Source organism: Balaenoptera borealis (genome assembly GCF_965194805.1).
Source record: "Balaenoptera borealis genome assembly, chromosome: 18".
NCBI lineage: Eukaryota > Metazoa > Chordata > Mammalia > Artiodactyla > Balaenopteridae > Balaenoptera > Balaenoptera borealis.
This window is the reverse complement of record NC_138877.1, coordinates 5,310,712-5,325,896: the sequence shown is the minus strand read 5'-3', so window position 1 is coordinate 5,325,896 and position 15,185 is coordinate 5,310,712. Positions and strand designations below refer to the sequence as shown.

At 43.2% G+C, this 15,185-nt stretch overlaps 2 protein-coding genes across 4 annotated transcripts in view; both read right to left on the bottom strand.

Moving 5' to 3' along the window:
- Positions 1 to 14,538, bottom strand: part of WASF3 (WASP family member 3) — a 97,852-nt gene extending 83,314 nt beyond the window's left edge. For all 3 annotated transcript variants that reach the window (XM_082365087.1, XM_082365088.1, XM_082365089.1), the window contains exon 1: positions 14,497 to 14,538. The gene's annotated coding sequence lies outside the window, so the exon portion shown is untranslated. The remainder of the gene's footprint in view (positions 1 to 14,496) is intronic.
- CDK8 (cyclin dependent kinase 8) overlaps positions 1 to 15,185 on the bottom strand; it is a 243,372-nt gene that overhangs the window by 22,243 nt on the left and 205,944 nt on the right. The gene's annotated exons all lie outside the window — the stretch shown is intronic.

The following is a 15,185-nucleotide window of genomic DNA, read 5'->3' as shown; positions in this document are numbered from 1 at the left end:
AAACTTGACAAGTGACTCAGGACTGTCCCCTGTCCTCCCCGACACTTACAGCTAACCCATCTCCTACTGCTTCCTTCAAAGTTTATCGCTTGTTTTCCTTCCAAAAGGAGCAATTAGCAGCAAAAGTAAAACTCGGGGTAGTAAGTCTATTAAATACATACATTCTTGAACATACATACAGGGTATCTCACCAAATTAAGAAAACTGAAGCAATACGCAACAACTTTCATATGGCAGCAAGGAAATATTAGTGACTAAGAAAGTTATAAAACTATGCTGGATTTAACAGTGAGAGTATTAAAACATAACATTAGGATACAGCATTTACCGTTTATACATCTGGGGGAGAGGGAAGGAAAACATCAAAAAGCTCTGGTCAACTCAAACCTCTCTGGGTTTCTATTTATTCAACTTTCCTAAAATGTGATTTAACTAACTACTGTTCATATCCATAACACTTCAGAAATTCTGGAACTTAAATTTAAATGAAATTTGCCGAATCTTATGATTTATTTTAGTACTTTCATGAGAAGACCAGGATGAATCAAATTTCACTCAATTTAGGAAAAGAAATCACATTCCATTCATCCAGATAAGGAAGGATTCCTCATTTCACCAATGACTAATGCCTGCAAAACAAACATCTTTTAAAAAAAAAAAAAGAAAGAAATTCCAAAATTACCAGAAATAATTTGAGGCTGACACTAGAATTAAAGGGGGGAAAAAAAGTCAACAAGCACCAAAATGTATTATATGAAATCCAACACTTCAGAAATAATATTTGAATGCTAACTGGACCTACAAACGCATATGCATCTAATGCTTGGCTGCTTTTATACAAAGCCCATTGAAAGTGGGATTCCATTCACTGAGGTTCTTTGAGATGTTCCTGACAGAAATAGAAACTGCACAAATTTTTAAGCTACTTTATGCTACAGCACTTCTGAGGGAAAAACAACATGAAAGCCAACTTTTGAACATATTCATATTAATAAAAACCTATCCTAATACCCTTCTAAATGGAAAAACTTAAGAGGTTATTTTTAAATGCAAATTTACATATTGGAAAGCCAAAAATACACAGTAAGAAATGACTGGAAATACAGGCATCTCTAATTTTCAACATCTACGGTTTTGGAAACGCAGTCAATCTAGAAATCACGTGTTTTCCGGCATGATTCAGTTTCATTTTTTCTGGGCTCATTCATTCGTTTCTGATGACCATGCACAATCAGTGGGCAGGCTAACCGTTAGGAATGCTGCCTCCTGGTGGAAAAGGGTCATCACAAGGGTATATATCGTGTCTAAAGATCACTGCAAGGTGGGGACAAAGAGGGAGCAAGATACAGAGAATCATGTTTTTCTTGTCTTTCATTCTTTTTCCCACAAAAGTTCAAAGAGACCAAAAAAATAATGGTAAAATAGGCACGGTGATAATGGATGTGAGATTGTTATATCTGCAAAACACCCCAAAATATAAATGTCTCCTCAGCAAAGAGAACTGTTATTTTCAACCTTATTTCCTATTCTTGGCACTTCAGTTTAACATTTGTCTGGAATCAGGCTACTCACCTATGTAATCCATGGAACATTAAAATATTTGAATTTTGTCTGTCTACCATCTCAAATTACTCAACGAAAGGAAAGCAAAAAAAATAATAATTAAATAATTTGCTTATAATGAATCATCACCATCCCTCCCCTTCTCTAGCTTGGATATTTTATTTACTTTTGTATTTTAATCTAGTTTCTCTCTTCTTGTTGTTTTACAGTTTCACAATAGAAAGACAGTTCCACACAATTATCATTCTAAAATTCTATAGTCTAAAACACAGTCAACATAAATAGGTACATAGATGATTTCCATCATTTCCTTTAAACTCATTTCCGTTTTTCCTCTCACTTTTAACCTACCAAACCAAATTATTACTGAATAACATTTTAGCCTCAGACAACCTCTCAAATGTTTCTTTGAAAAGATGAATGTTAATTTTAAAATAAATGCTTTTCACCTCTCTTTAAAAAAATAAAAAATAAAACACAGTCACAGATCACTTTTCGACAATTTTGAGGTTAAGTTCTACCTAGATGGTAGGAGATTAACAAAACTGACAAACCTTTAGAAAGACCACAAAAAAAAAGGAGAGAAATCACAAGCTGGTAAAATCAAGAATGAAGAATAGACACTGATCACTACCAACCATAAAAACTTCACAAGGATTATGAGGGAATACTCTGAAGAAGTTTATGCCACCAAACTAGACTATTTAGATGAAAAGGAAAATTCCTGGAAACATACAAATTAACAAAACTGACTTAAAAAGAAAGAGATAAGCTGAATAAATGTATAGCAAGTTAAGAAATTGAATTAGTAATTAAAAATCTTCCCACAGAGAAAACCTCAGGCCCAAATGACTTCACAGGTGAATACCTAAAAAACAAATACCAATCTTTCACAAATTTTTCTAGAAGAGGAAACACTTCCTAACTCATTCTATGAAACCAGTTTTATGCTGACACCAACACCAGACAAAAATAGCACAAGAAAACTACAGATCAATATCCTTCATGAATTAGATGCAAAAATACTCAACAAAATATTAATAAATCAAATCTAGAAACACAGAAAAAGAATTACATACCATGAACAAATGGGATTTATCCGAAGAATGCAAAGTTGGTTTAACCTCCAAAAATCAATTAGTACTATATGTCATATTAATAAAAGACAATACTACATGGCTGTCTCAATAGATACAGATTTTTCTTCCACAAAATCCAACACCCATTTGTGGTTAAACACTCCCAACAAACTAAGAATTGAAAAAAATTTCCTCAACCTGATAAAGGGCATCTACGAAAACTACAACTAACATCATACTGAATGACTGAATGCTTTCCCCTTAAAAACAGGAATAAGGCAAGAATGCCCATTCTATTCAATATTGGAAAGTAAGTTTCACCCGGTGCGGAAGGCAAAAAAGAAAGAAGGGAGGGAGACCATCCAGATGGAGAAAGAAGTAAAATTATCTTGCTAGTCAATTTCATGACTAGTGCGTGTCATGATCCTATATGTAGAAAGTCCTAGGGAATCCACAATGACACTACTAGAACCAAAAGACAGGTTCTACAAGGTCACACGACACTAATCAGTACACAACAATCAAATGCAGTGACCACAAAGAGGAAGCACAAAGGGGTTTCTTTGTGGTGACAAACGGTCCACAACTCAACGGCAGTTACGTGAATCTATGTATGAGATTAAGGCACACAGGACACACAAATGAGTGTGCGTACAAACTGGTGAAATCTGAGTACGGTCTACAGATTGTACCCATGTCAATTATCTGGTCTTGATAGCGTACTATAGCTATGTAAGATGTTACCACTGGGGGAGTCTGGGTGAAGAGTACATGTGGCCTCTCTGTTCTACTTCTGCAACCTCCTGAGTCTACAACTGCCTCCAAATAAAAAGTTAATTTTTTAAAAAATCAAGTGTTTTTCTATAAAACAGCAACAATCAAAAATGAAATTAAGATCCTCAGGTAATTCTTCTGTGCAAATTTGGGAACTACTGTCTTATACCTTTTTCAAGACGGCAAGAACAGAAGTTACATAAGCATATGACATACCATCATTCCGAAATACGTTATCAGTAAAATTCCCAAGTTTGTCTACACATTAGAAATCACCTAGAGATTATTTAGAAATTTCAAAACCTATGCAACATACCAGACCACCTAAATCGCAATTTCTGGGACTAGGACACAGGCATCAGTACTTTCTAAAAGTCTGCAGGTGAACCACTGTCGTAAGAAGCAACAATATTTTTGTTTAGAATCTCTTACAATCTACAACCTCAGAGAGCTGTTGCTCACGAGTGACACTTATCAATCTTTAACTCATTAGAAATTAAGGCAGAAACGTTTTAAATATTAAATCACTGAAAAGGACAAAATAAACTTACGTGTTAACATAAATATATCTTTAAAGAAAAATAACTATATTTCTCAAGACAAAAAATTATTGGCATGATTATATTTTTGCAAGTTTTTTAATGTCTGGCTTAAGAGAAGGCAGCTAGATGTTCGTATCTGCTTTCTGAATTCAATCTGTTGCGATATGTTGTTTTGGTTGCAGTATATGAAGACGATTTGGTCTCATACAGATCTCTGGTTGAAAACAGGAGTGTTTAATAGTCTTTTCAGGTAATTGTGGCTCCATCACGTAGCCTCTGAAAAACACACTGCATACTATGAGAGAATGAAAGTAAGAAGGGCAGAGAATGTCTTAGTATAATTATGAAAATAAGTATGATCTCACTGACCCCTAAAAAGGTCCTGGAGACCCCCCAGGAGTCCCCGGACCATACTTAGAGATTTGCTGGCTTAAAGTATAGAAGAAAGGAAGACTAATAAGGTCTTATGCTTTACAGAGAGATAGGACTTCGCTGAAAGATGGGCAAGTAAGTGTAGAATTAGACAGGGAGAAGGAGGGAAAAGCTGGCTCAAAAACCAAGTTGATTTTCACTGAGAACATTAATACCTAAAAATGAGTCAAAATAAAACTAGACACTAGCTGAAAAGGAGAGCTATATCCAAACGTGAGCATAAATGTAATCTATAAGATAAATTCAGGTATTAAAAAATTCCAGATTGCCAAGGTGAAACAGATTTTTTTTTTAAATTACATTAAAAATCATTTACAATAGACTCAAATGTCCCCTTCCATTTCTTTTTCTACTTAAGTTTTAAAGACTTTTTTCTCAGAAGTATTTCACATATACAGAAAGGTTCACAGCCCCCAAAATGTACAGCTTGAAGAATTATCACAAAGTGGACAAACCCAAGTAACCACCATGGAGGTCATAAAACAGGACACTGCCAGCTACCTCAGAAGTGCTCTCCATGCCCCACTCAAGTATTAATCCTTTATTCTTCCCAAAGGTAATCACCTTCCTCACTCCTAACACCCCTTTTTAATTTTATCTAAGTGAAATCTCACAGTTATGGACTCTGTTATGTCTAGTATGTTTTGCTCAACATTAAATTTGTCAGATCATTGTTGCATGTAGCTCAATTTTTTTCATTTCTATCACTGAATAAGGTATGACTACACCACAATTCACTCAATCATTCTTCTGCTGATGAACATCTGGGTTGTTTCCAAACGGGGCTATTACAAACAATGCTGCCGTGAACACCAGCATACACAAATCTTGGTAAAGTCATGCATTTCTGCTGGGTGTATGTACACCTAGGAGAGAGATTCTGGCTCATAAGGTATGTGTATTCTCAGCTTTCGTACACAACGCCTGTCAATTCTCCAACATGTTTGTGCCATACACACCCATTGGTCAGGGATACGAGTGCCGTCGCCCCATGTTCTCCATGCTGCAGACCGCTGGTCTTTTCCATTTTAGCCAATCTGATGACTCTACGGTGGTAGCTCAGGATTATTTCAATCCGCACTTCCTGATTCCTAATGAGTTTAAGCTTCTTTTCATATGTTCACTGGTCATTTGTATGTCTGCGTATTTGTATATTTGTAAAGTGCTTGTTCAAATCTCTTAGCCATTTTTCTGTTGGATTATCTAGCTTTCTTATTGATTTCTTCTAGTTCTTTAAATTCTCTAGGTAGGAGACATGTCAGTTTACATGATTCAAACATTCTCTTCCAGTCATTGGATTACGTTTTTTAATCTTAATGGCATATTTTCACAAACAGAAGTTCTTAATTTAGTTCAATTTAGCATCTATTCATTCATGGTCCGGGCTTTCTATTTAAGACATTTTTCCCTACTCTAAGCCATGAAGCTACGCTATATTATTTTTTACCTTTCATCTTTAGATCTACAGTCTGTCTGGCATTGATTTTTGTGTATGTTATAAAGTAAGGGTCAAGTGTCATTTATGGACATCCATCTCAAGGATCACACACCAATGACCGAAAAGACCATCCTTTCCAAACTATTTTGCACTTAACATAATCAAATGTCTACACATGTTTGGTTCCGTTTCAGGGCTTTCTGTTCAGTTTCATTCGTCTGTTTGGCCACACTTGTGCCAATACCACACGGTCTAGAATATTACAACTTTATAAACTCTTGATATCTGATAAGTCCTGCCACCTGTTGTTCTTCAAGGATGTCTTGAAATTCTTTGCCCTCTACATTTAAATAAATTCTAGAAACAGATAGTCAATTTCCACCTCCTAAAATTTTTTCATGCTATGGACTAGGGTTGAACAGTATCTATAACAATTTAGGGTGAACAGACATCTCTATATTTAGTCTTTCATACCATGAACATGGTATATTCCCTCTTTTCTTACCTGTTCCTTAAATTCTCTAAATATTTTATGGTTTCCTATGTAAAGGTATTATAAATTTCTTGCAAGTTCTATCCCTATATATCTGGATTTTTAATGCTATTATAAGTAGTACCTTTATTAACTTCATTTTCTAATTGTTCATGGCCATAGAGAATCTAGCAACCATGCTAAAGACACATCTTAAGTCTAATAACTTACACGGATTCTTTTGGATGTTTCTGCATACACAATAGTTTCGCCTGCATATACCGAATTTTTTTCTTCTTTTCCAACTCTAGTATCTTTTATTTCTTTTTCTTATCTTACTGCAATGGCAAGAACCTACAACATAATGCTGAATAAATGTGATAATTACAAGCATCCTTATCTCATTTCCAATTTTAGAAGATAACTTTTCATTATTTCAACACTAATATGATATTTGGCCTAAGTTTTCTTACCGATACTCTTTCTAGTTTGCTTAAAAGTTTTTCATCATGAATAGATATTAAATTTTAGTGTTTCCTGCATCTAACGATGACTGTATAGTTTTCTTCTCCATCATTAATATGGTGAGATGCGTTGGATTTGTTGAATGCTAAACCGACACTGCATTCTAGAATAAACACAAATTGCTCATGACATATTATCATTTTATGTTGATAGATCTAATTGTTATTTTTTAGGATTTTTGCAAGCATGTTCATGAATGAGACTGTCTTATGATTTTTTCCTTGTAACATCCTTGACAATATTAGATATTAAGATTATGCTGGCCTGGCAGGACTTTCAGGCTCAGAGGATTTTGTCCACCTGATTCCAAATCTCCTCATACATTCTCCCTCCAAAACATCCACAAGGAGAGCAAAAAAATCCACATATGATCCATGCCTTCCAGCATTAATATAGGAGGCAGAATACAACGGCCTTCAAATTATCTGTAAGTGGAGGAATAAACTAACTGAATTCCAACAGAGCTTCCAACACACACCACTGCAAGCCTAGAAATGCTTCTCGTGCTGAGTCACTGACACGCTGCATTATCCAAGTAAGCCCACCACATCTAAAACACCAACTTGGGAGGCTCAACCATCACTGAAAGTACAGGTTTTGTTGTTTTAATTCCTGACCCTCATGTAGTTTTGATTCTCATTATCTATATACAGCTTTATTATTATGAGTATTTCCTATAAGTTCATTCAAATCTTTATTTAATGGCGGACAAGACAGACAAGCCCCCACTGCTTATGTGCAATAAAATCATAAGCATCTCAAACAGTAAAAATTTGGATAAAGTATACATTCCATTTAAAAAAACTGTACATGGAACTTTTACTTATACACAGCTGATCTAAGTTATATCAGTGTCCAAAAAGAAAAAATGCTGAGTAAATATTAAAATGCAGGGCAATACTGTTTGTCTCAAATGAAATTTGACTATCAGTAGCAACCAAATAGCCTAAGAAATAAAGCCACAAACTTCTAAACTGCATAGCAGAAAAAGTAGCCATAAATGTAGTTTAAAAGAAAAATTCTATCCTAAACCCTTTAATGCCTAATCCCTAATACAATTCTTTCAAATGATACCCTGAAGTTTTGTCATGGCCATAATTTTTTTTTTGGAGGGGCAGAATGGAAGGAACTGGGCATATTGGAAATGGAAGAAGTCTTTCATTAGCCTATGTGACGCAATGGACAAACAGCACAGAAGCTGTGCATTTTTAGTTACAGCTCAGGTAGGGACTTCATTATCGCTGATAAGCCCTGTAACCGTTCAAAATTACAATGCCAATTTTTAAAAAGAAGTAACGTTTTAATAATCTTCCTCCCTGGGATATCTCAAAGAACAATTCCCACTTTAGTCAAGCCTTTGGAAATAAAGTTGTTTGCAGTGTGTAATTAAAATCTGAAGGCAGGTGACTGGGGAATTTGGGGATTTCTGTGACTGCTGGTTTTTAAACCAATAATCAAGGTAGTTAACTCTAAAAGGTGTACAAAAATGGGAGACAAATCCTATGGAAAACTAAGAACCAAGATATGTTTTAAATCTACAGGGTTGGTTATAAAACAAATGTTTTTCTATTTCTATTGAAACAGACGAATGTCCTGTTCTGAAAAATTACAATCATGCCCCCAAAATTAAGATCTTACTTTGCAGAGATGGAAAGTGAATCTATTCCTCCCCTTTCTGGGCTGCGGACAGCCTCGCACAGGATGAGACCAACATGAGCACAGGCTCTATCTCCTTGCAACTTTCTGGTTAACGTCATCCCCTTTGGATTGGATATTTTGCTCCCTCCTGTTTGGACACTATTCCTTCTTTCCATGCACCACAGGGAGTAATTCAAATCCATGGCCTCTCCTTAAGCGTTCACTCTAACCTGAGGGAAGAATACCACCCAGCAAAGAGTTACAAAGTCAACTGAAAGCTGATATCTGCCTAGGTAACTCCCTAACACAGGACTACATAAGGTAATAGGCAAAAACCAAAACCCCCTGTGTCATACACATATTTTGAGGAGCTGAAAAAATAAGTGTGACATTAGTAGGGCAAAATGCCTCAGATCAAGTTTTTAAAATTACATAAGAGGGGTAGTGTTCTGTTTAGGTCATGAATCAAAACTTATGACATATTCAGTCAATGAAAAAAAATCTGTTGAAGCTCTTCTATGTGCAAAGAATAGACTATTTCACCCACTTAGCTGATAAAATATGGCTACATGCGTTGTAGTTCACAGTCAATCATATCCATACTTTTACATTACAACAGAATTTCACTGAACTGTTCGCGTGCACAAAAACAAGTACCAGCACTCAATGAGAGGATGCTATGAGATGAACTAAAATGCAACGGTTGCAGTAGGCGATGCAATCTTTGGATTGCACTGGAGCACAACTTTTACAGGTCCAATACGGTTTTCAGAAATCAGAAGTACTCAGAGACCAAAGGTCACATCAGCAGGGGGAAGACAACATGTGTTATCACTTCGAGCTAAGGCTATGACCTAATGAGGCCTTTACCTGAGGTTATCTGACAAAGGCAGACAGGCCTATCAAACAGGCACCACGCTGGCTGGTTGTTGACCACGAGGAGTTTACAGTTAAGTGAGCAGGACAATCGACCCTCTGCCTCACCTCTCTAGCTTTTGACAACAGGAGCTTGGCTGTATCAACAGTTATCACCAGTAACTAGCATGACACATAGCAGGCACTCAAACACGTGTAGACCTCCTGAAAAGAACCAGAAAGCAAAAGCTGAACGAAAAAAAGTAAAATAAATAAAACATTGAAAAAGTTCAAGAATATATAATACAGCTGAAGACATCTTTACATTAATTTCAAGACCACTGTTCCAGAAGGTCAAAGGGCATCCCAACAACAGGAGCAAGGGACAATCTCACTCGTACAAAGTTCAGAAATGATCCCAGATGCTGTGCTCAGGGTCAAGGCCCAGAGGCTCTAGTAGACCTGAAAGGTGGGAAAATACCCTGGGATGTTTGGGACATTTAAAATTAAAAAAAAAAAAAAAAAAAGTCAACAGAAGCAAAGAGCTAACCTCAAAGAGAACAGGCACAGGTCCGGGCAAGAAGAAACACAACAGGGTGGCTCTAAAGGTCAGGACTGAAATCCGAGTATGGAAAAATATTCTAATCTAGGGACATCTATTAAGTTAGGAGGATAGGCTCTGACACGAAACAAACAAGACTGGCCTTGAGGTAAGTGGCTGAGAAAGCACCGCCAGGACAGGGCAGCAACGGAGAGGACGTCACAGATAATGTGACCCCAGAGGACACCAGGACCTGGAAATAGACAAGGCTGTGAGCACATAAACCCACCCTTAGAAGGACCACCCGCCCTAGGAAAAGCACGCCTTAAAAGGAAAACAGCATCCTAAAAAGATTGTTTTTAATAAAAGAAAACAAAGTCACTGTTAAAAAAATTCCACCCTGCGCCAGACGTTCCTCACTAGTGAATGCCCTTCTCTCCTCTTCAAAATCCAGCCTCCTTTGACTGGCTTCACCCCCTTAGCACCATCACCCCTTAATCCACGGCAATAAGGCTCCACTGTGAGGCCTCTTGCCGAAATCAGTAATTACATCCTAGGGCTAAAACCAAAGGAAATTTTGAAACCACCATCTAGCAACCTCTGTCTAGCAACCTCTCTCTCTTGGCACTTTAATATGCACAAATCCCTCCATTAAAAGAGAAAAAAAAGGTCCCCCTTCACCCACCCTCCTCTGTCACCCTTCAGCACCGGCACACTTTGCGGCCCCCGCTCACTAGGAAACCCTCTTACAAACCAGCCATCTCACTCCTGTCCCCAGCACTGTGTCATCACTACCGTCAGCTATGTTACAATGACCTGGCTGTTGTCATCCCTCTTTGCTGAGGTTTTCCTGGACCATGGCTTCCCAGACACCAATCCTTTCAGTCTCAACGTGGGAGCCCATCTTTTAAACACAAGAGTCCTTCAGATCCCATTCTCCCCACTCCTTTTCTTTACGCATGCTCTGCACAAGCTTCTTGAATCTACTCCATTAACAAAGGCAGAGGTTCTAGAACTTTCTCTTCTCACTGCACCCGTTCACTCAGCCCTGATTGCAAGGAGAAATGCCTACTGAGTAATGGAACCATTAGATACGTGCAAATAACGAGTATCTATGTCCTAGCAACTTAGTATCCATTGGAAAGCAGCACACTTCAACTGAGAGAAAATGGGTATTTCACTTCTCTCTTCAATAAAGCACAAACAGCATAATTTCTCACACCTTGGGGTCAGACTGGATGGCACCTCCCCCGTTCCCTGGTCCACACCGATCTGCACGCAGAACAGCAAGCAGTGAAACCCCAGCTTCGCAAAGATGACGTCATCAGAAGGAACGTGACATAAACTCGTGTAGAAACCGTCCACTCCTCTGAGCAGGCAGGTCCCGCAGGGCTGACAGCTGTTTGCACTGCTGAGCGCCCTTCATCGAACTCATACTCCCTGCGAGTTCACTGTGGCAAACAGTTCGGGAACCGGTGCTGAGAACTCTCACACGCGTGCCTCCGGTCCAGACACCTCCCAGTATCCGGATCCCAGTGTAGCCACTGACCGCCGCGTCCTGCAGGCACCTTGAACTTGACAAGGGCAGCATCTTTCCCCCAAACGGCTCCGGCCGTTTCCGTCACCCAGAGGGGAGGCCAGGCCCCTCCTAACGGGCCTCGCAGGGCCACCCCTCCTCCTGCCACGCGGCGCCCGGGCCCCCTCCCCCCACGCCGCCCTGACCTCGGCTCTAGCTGCTCCAAAGCCTCGTGTCCCCGACAGGCCTCTGTACCCTCTCCTTCCCCCCTGGCACTTCTGGGGGCGCCTTCCTCGTCTCTCCGAACCGTCCCCAGGCTCGCGTTTCTGGTCATCCTGGGAGCTCCGCGCGGGCCCGTTCGGAGCACACTGCACCGTGACCAACAGCTCCCACGGTCCCAGGTGCCGCCGAACCGGGAGCTCATCCGGGGCCCACGGAGGCACCTGCTTTGCTGCCCTGTGTCCCCGAACACCCCGTGAACCCTGGAGTTCGCTGAATGAATGAAGCGGTCCGGCCACTCGCGGGATGCTCCACGGCCCTCACCGCGGGCTCTGCCTCAGCAGCCGCCGCGTCGCACGGGAACCGTTCGTCTCGGCACACCATGAGCATCCTGAGAGCTGTCGTCTCTTATTTCTGCAATCCCAGCATTGAAACAGCAGCGCCCGGTACTTCGCAGGCCTCCACTAAAGGGCTTTTGAATAAAAAAGGCGACTACCCCATGGCATTACGTGCGGTTACCCCTGGAGAAAGAAACAGGACCAGACGGGGGGCGACAGGACCGGAAGGAAGGGGGAACTCAGACTTCCTGCTCCACTTATCTCTACAGTGATAGTAAATGTATGTTACAACATGGCTATTTACGCATTGCTGGTCTATGATATTCCTGCATTACCAGCCTAAAATGAAATCAGCTGGGAAGAGAACCAGCTGGGAAGAGGCATGCATGGGTCCCAACGCCAAGAGCAGCTCCCGAGAACATCTGACCTCAAAGAGGAAAACCAGGCCCTGAGAAAAAAAAAAAGGACTGAAAAGAGAAGTCGAACATCTGCAGTCTGTCCAGCCATATGGAGGCGCTCCCAAGAAAACATAAGGAATGATAGCAGCCTGTGAGTGGAAAACACAATCTCGAATATTCTTCAGAGAAGGTCCTGGGAACTCTTAAAGACCATTAGCAGCGGCCCACGAGCTATATGTTGAATACTTATAACAGGCAACTATTTCAATCAAAACGTTCCAATAACCAGAAGGTTCCTTACCACATGAAGGCTTCCATGGGAACGGTAAGGCACGTCTACAAGGACACACTGAGGAGAGATGGGTGCTATGATGTTGGCAGGACCGCTCAGCAAAGTGTGTTTTTCCACCTTTATTTTCAGAATTTTGTAAAAATGGTGTAGCACATCATTGCCTATTAGGTCATAAATTTGAGGCAAACAGAGAAAACAATGCTATAATGCAACTTCATGTCAGCAACCAGAAATGCAAGAACAATTTTCATAAGGAGATAGTTCCAGAACAAGCTTCTTTTCACTGTGTTAAGAAAACAGAGACTACAGGTCAGACGGGAACTATATAAAGCCAACCAAACTTTCCAACCTAGTGAGCTTGAAACATCTGAAAAGACACAACTCTCATGAATATCAATTAAGGAGGTCTTTAAAAAATGAAGAAAAATGAGTATGACGTGGACACTCTTAGGAAGGAGACCAGACACACAATGAGAACTGCCTATGGGAAAGGCCAAACCCGGCTTTCTTTCGTTTAACCTCTCAAGCAGATAAAAGAACTAGCTTTAAAGAATCTCTGCATTGTTTCACTGCTAGAAAAGGAAAGTTGGGTAAAGCACGTACAAAAAGAAGCAACCAGCGTTCAATAGAATTTGCCCTAGAGGCAATAGAGAAGTAAGTCAATTATAACACTTTGAACCTAGTTTTGACAGAGAAGCAGACATTTTAAGTTTTAGACAAACCTAATTTTTTTAAGATTCAAAACATTTCTAATGGCTGGCTCCTGCCCTTAAAAAATGTGTTTTCCGATTCTTAATCTTTCAGGCCCCACGATGCATTTGATTTGAAGAGCTTCAAAGCAAAAACAGGCCTTTTTAATTGTCAGTTGTTAAAAACTTAATAATTACTGCTGGTAATAACTGAGAATTTAAAATTCATCCCCAAATGAGAAAGAATTCCTATTCCGCCCAATAGCAGCTAAGAAACGAGATGCTCCGTTCATCCTTAAACCCACAGCTGAGTTTCTTAATAATTAAGAACTCTGCTCTCCACCAGGGAACTCTCCCTTGCACAGAAGCTGAACCAAGAAGAAATCGCCATTGCCGGTTAAGCAACACACACGGAGAGGCAAAGGCTTTCCCCTCGCCGAAGCCCCGGCGCGGAGGAGGCGCCAGAGCCGGGCCCCGCCGGGAGAGCATCCTGGGAGGACGCATCCCGGCCCGCGGGCCCCGGCGCTCCCCGTCCCCCCGCCCCGCAGCGGGCCGCTCGCAGACTGCCGACCCCTTCCCGGCACCCGGAGCCCAGCCCGGCTACCAAGGCCGGGACCGGGACCCCGGGCGCCCGCAGCCCCAGGGGAGGGAGCACCGGCCGCGGGGAGGGCGAAGCCTAGGGGATAGGGCTGGACCCGGGCGGCGGGCACGCGGGGACTGGGCCAGGTGCGGCGAGATCGCACGCAGCCCGGAGGGACGCGAGGCTCCCGGACGCGGGGCAGCCCCGGGCCCGTGCGTGCGGCGCGGGCCGAGGCCCGGGCGCCACCTGCGGCCGGGATGGCGGGCGCCTGTCCCGCAGCCGGGCGGCGCACACCGGGGCCGAGGGCCGGGGGGCGGCGCGGGCGAGAACGGCGCCGGGCCGCGCGGCGACGGCGGGAAGCCCGGGCCGGCGCGGGAGCCGGCGGGGAGGATGCGCCGGGCTGCAGGGCGGGCGCGGGCGGCGGCGCGGCCGCAGTGGGCCCCACCGCCCGCCCAGCGCCCCGGCGATGCAGCAAGTTCACTTGGCCGCGGGGCTGCGGGGCCCGCGCCCGCCTCTGCCTGCGGGGCAGCCGCCCGGCCCAAAGCCGAGCAGCGCAGGGGTCAAGGCCGGGGACAGGGAGTCGGCCGGCCGCAGCCCGTACTCACCGGTCCGTGGTTCCGCCGCCGTCGCCGGCGCCTCGCTCCCAGCTCCATGGTCCCGCCGCCCCGCGGCCGCCCGTCGCCCCCTCCCCGCACCGCACCGCACCGCACCGCACCGCACCGCCCCGCACGCAGCGGCGCCAGCGACGCCGCCTCTGGCCCGGCCACGGCCGCGGCCACGCCCCCTCCCGGCGGGGGGCCAGGCCGGAGCAAGAGGGCGGCCCAGCGCCTGCTCCACCAACCAGGGCCGGCTCACCGGCCGCTGCTCCCGGATTGGCGAGCGCCCCGGCCAATGGGGGCGCGGCAGGAGCGCGGCGCGTCGGCGCCGGGGGGCGGGGGATTGCGGAGGAGGTGGCTCTCGCCCTTCGTCCTCCGCCCCCGGGTCGGGCTGAGGCTTTGGCCGGAGTCCCTCCCAGAGTGGACAGGTAGGGACTCTTTGGGCAGAGCTTAGCCTGGGGGCCGTGCAACGCCTCCGCTTACGATGTTCCACTGCAGTCCCTTTGGGTTTCCACCCTATACCCTAACCTTCCCTGGGTTTGAGGGCTCTTGGAGACACAGGTCCATCTACCTGTGTGCTGCAGAGTTGAGGGTTCACAACCCTGAGAGGATTACAGCCATGCCCTCGGTTGGTCTTAATGCCCTTCTCAAATCCGTCAGCACTCTGCCTGCAGAATCTTCTCATTCCCTCTGCAGAT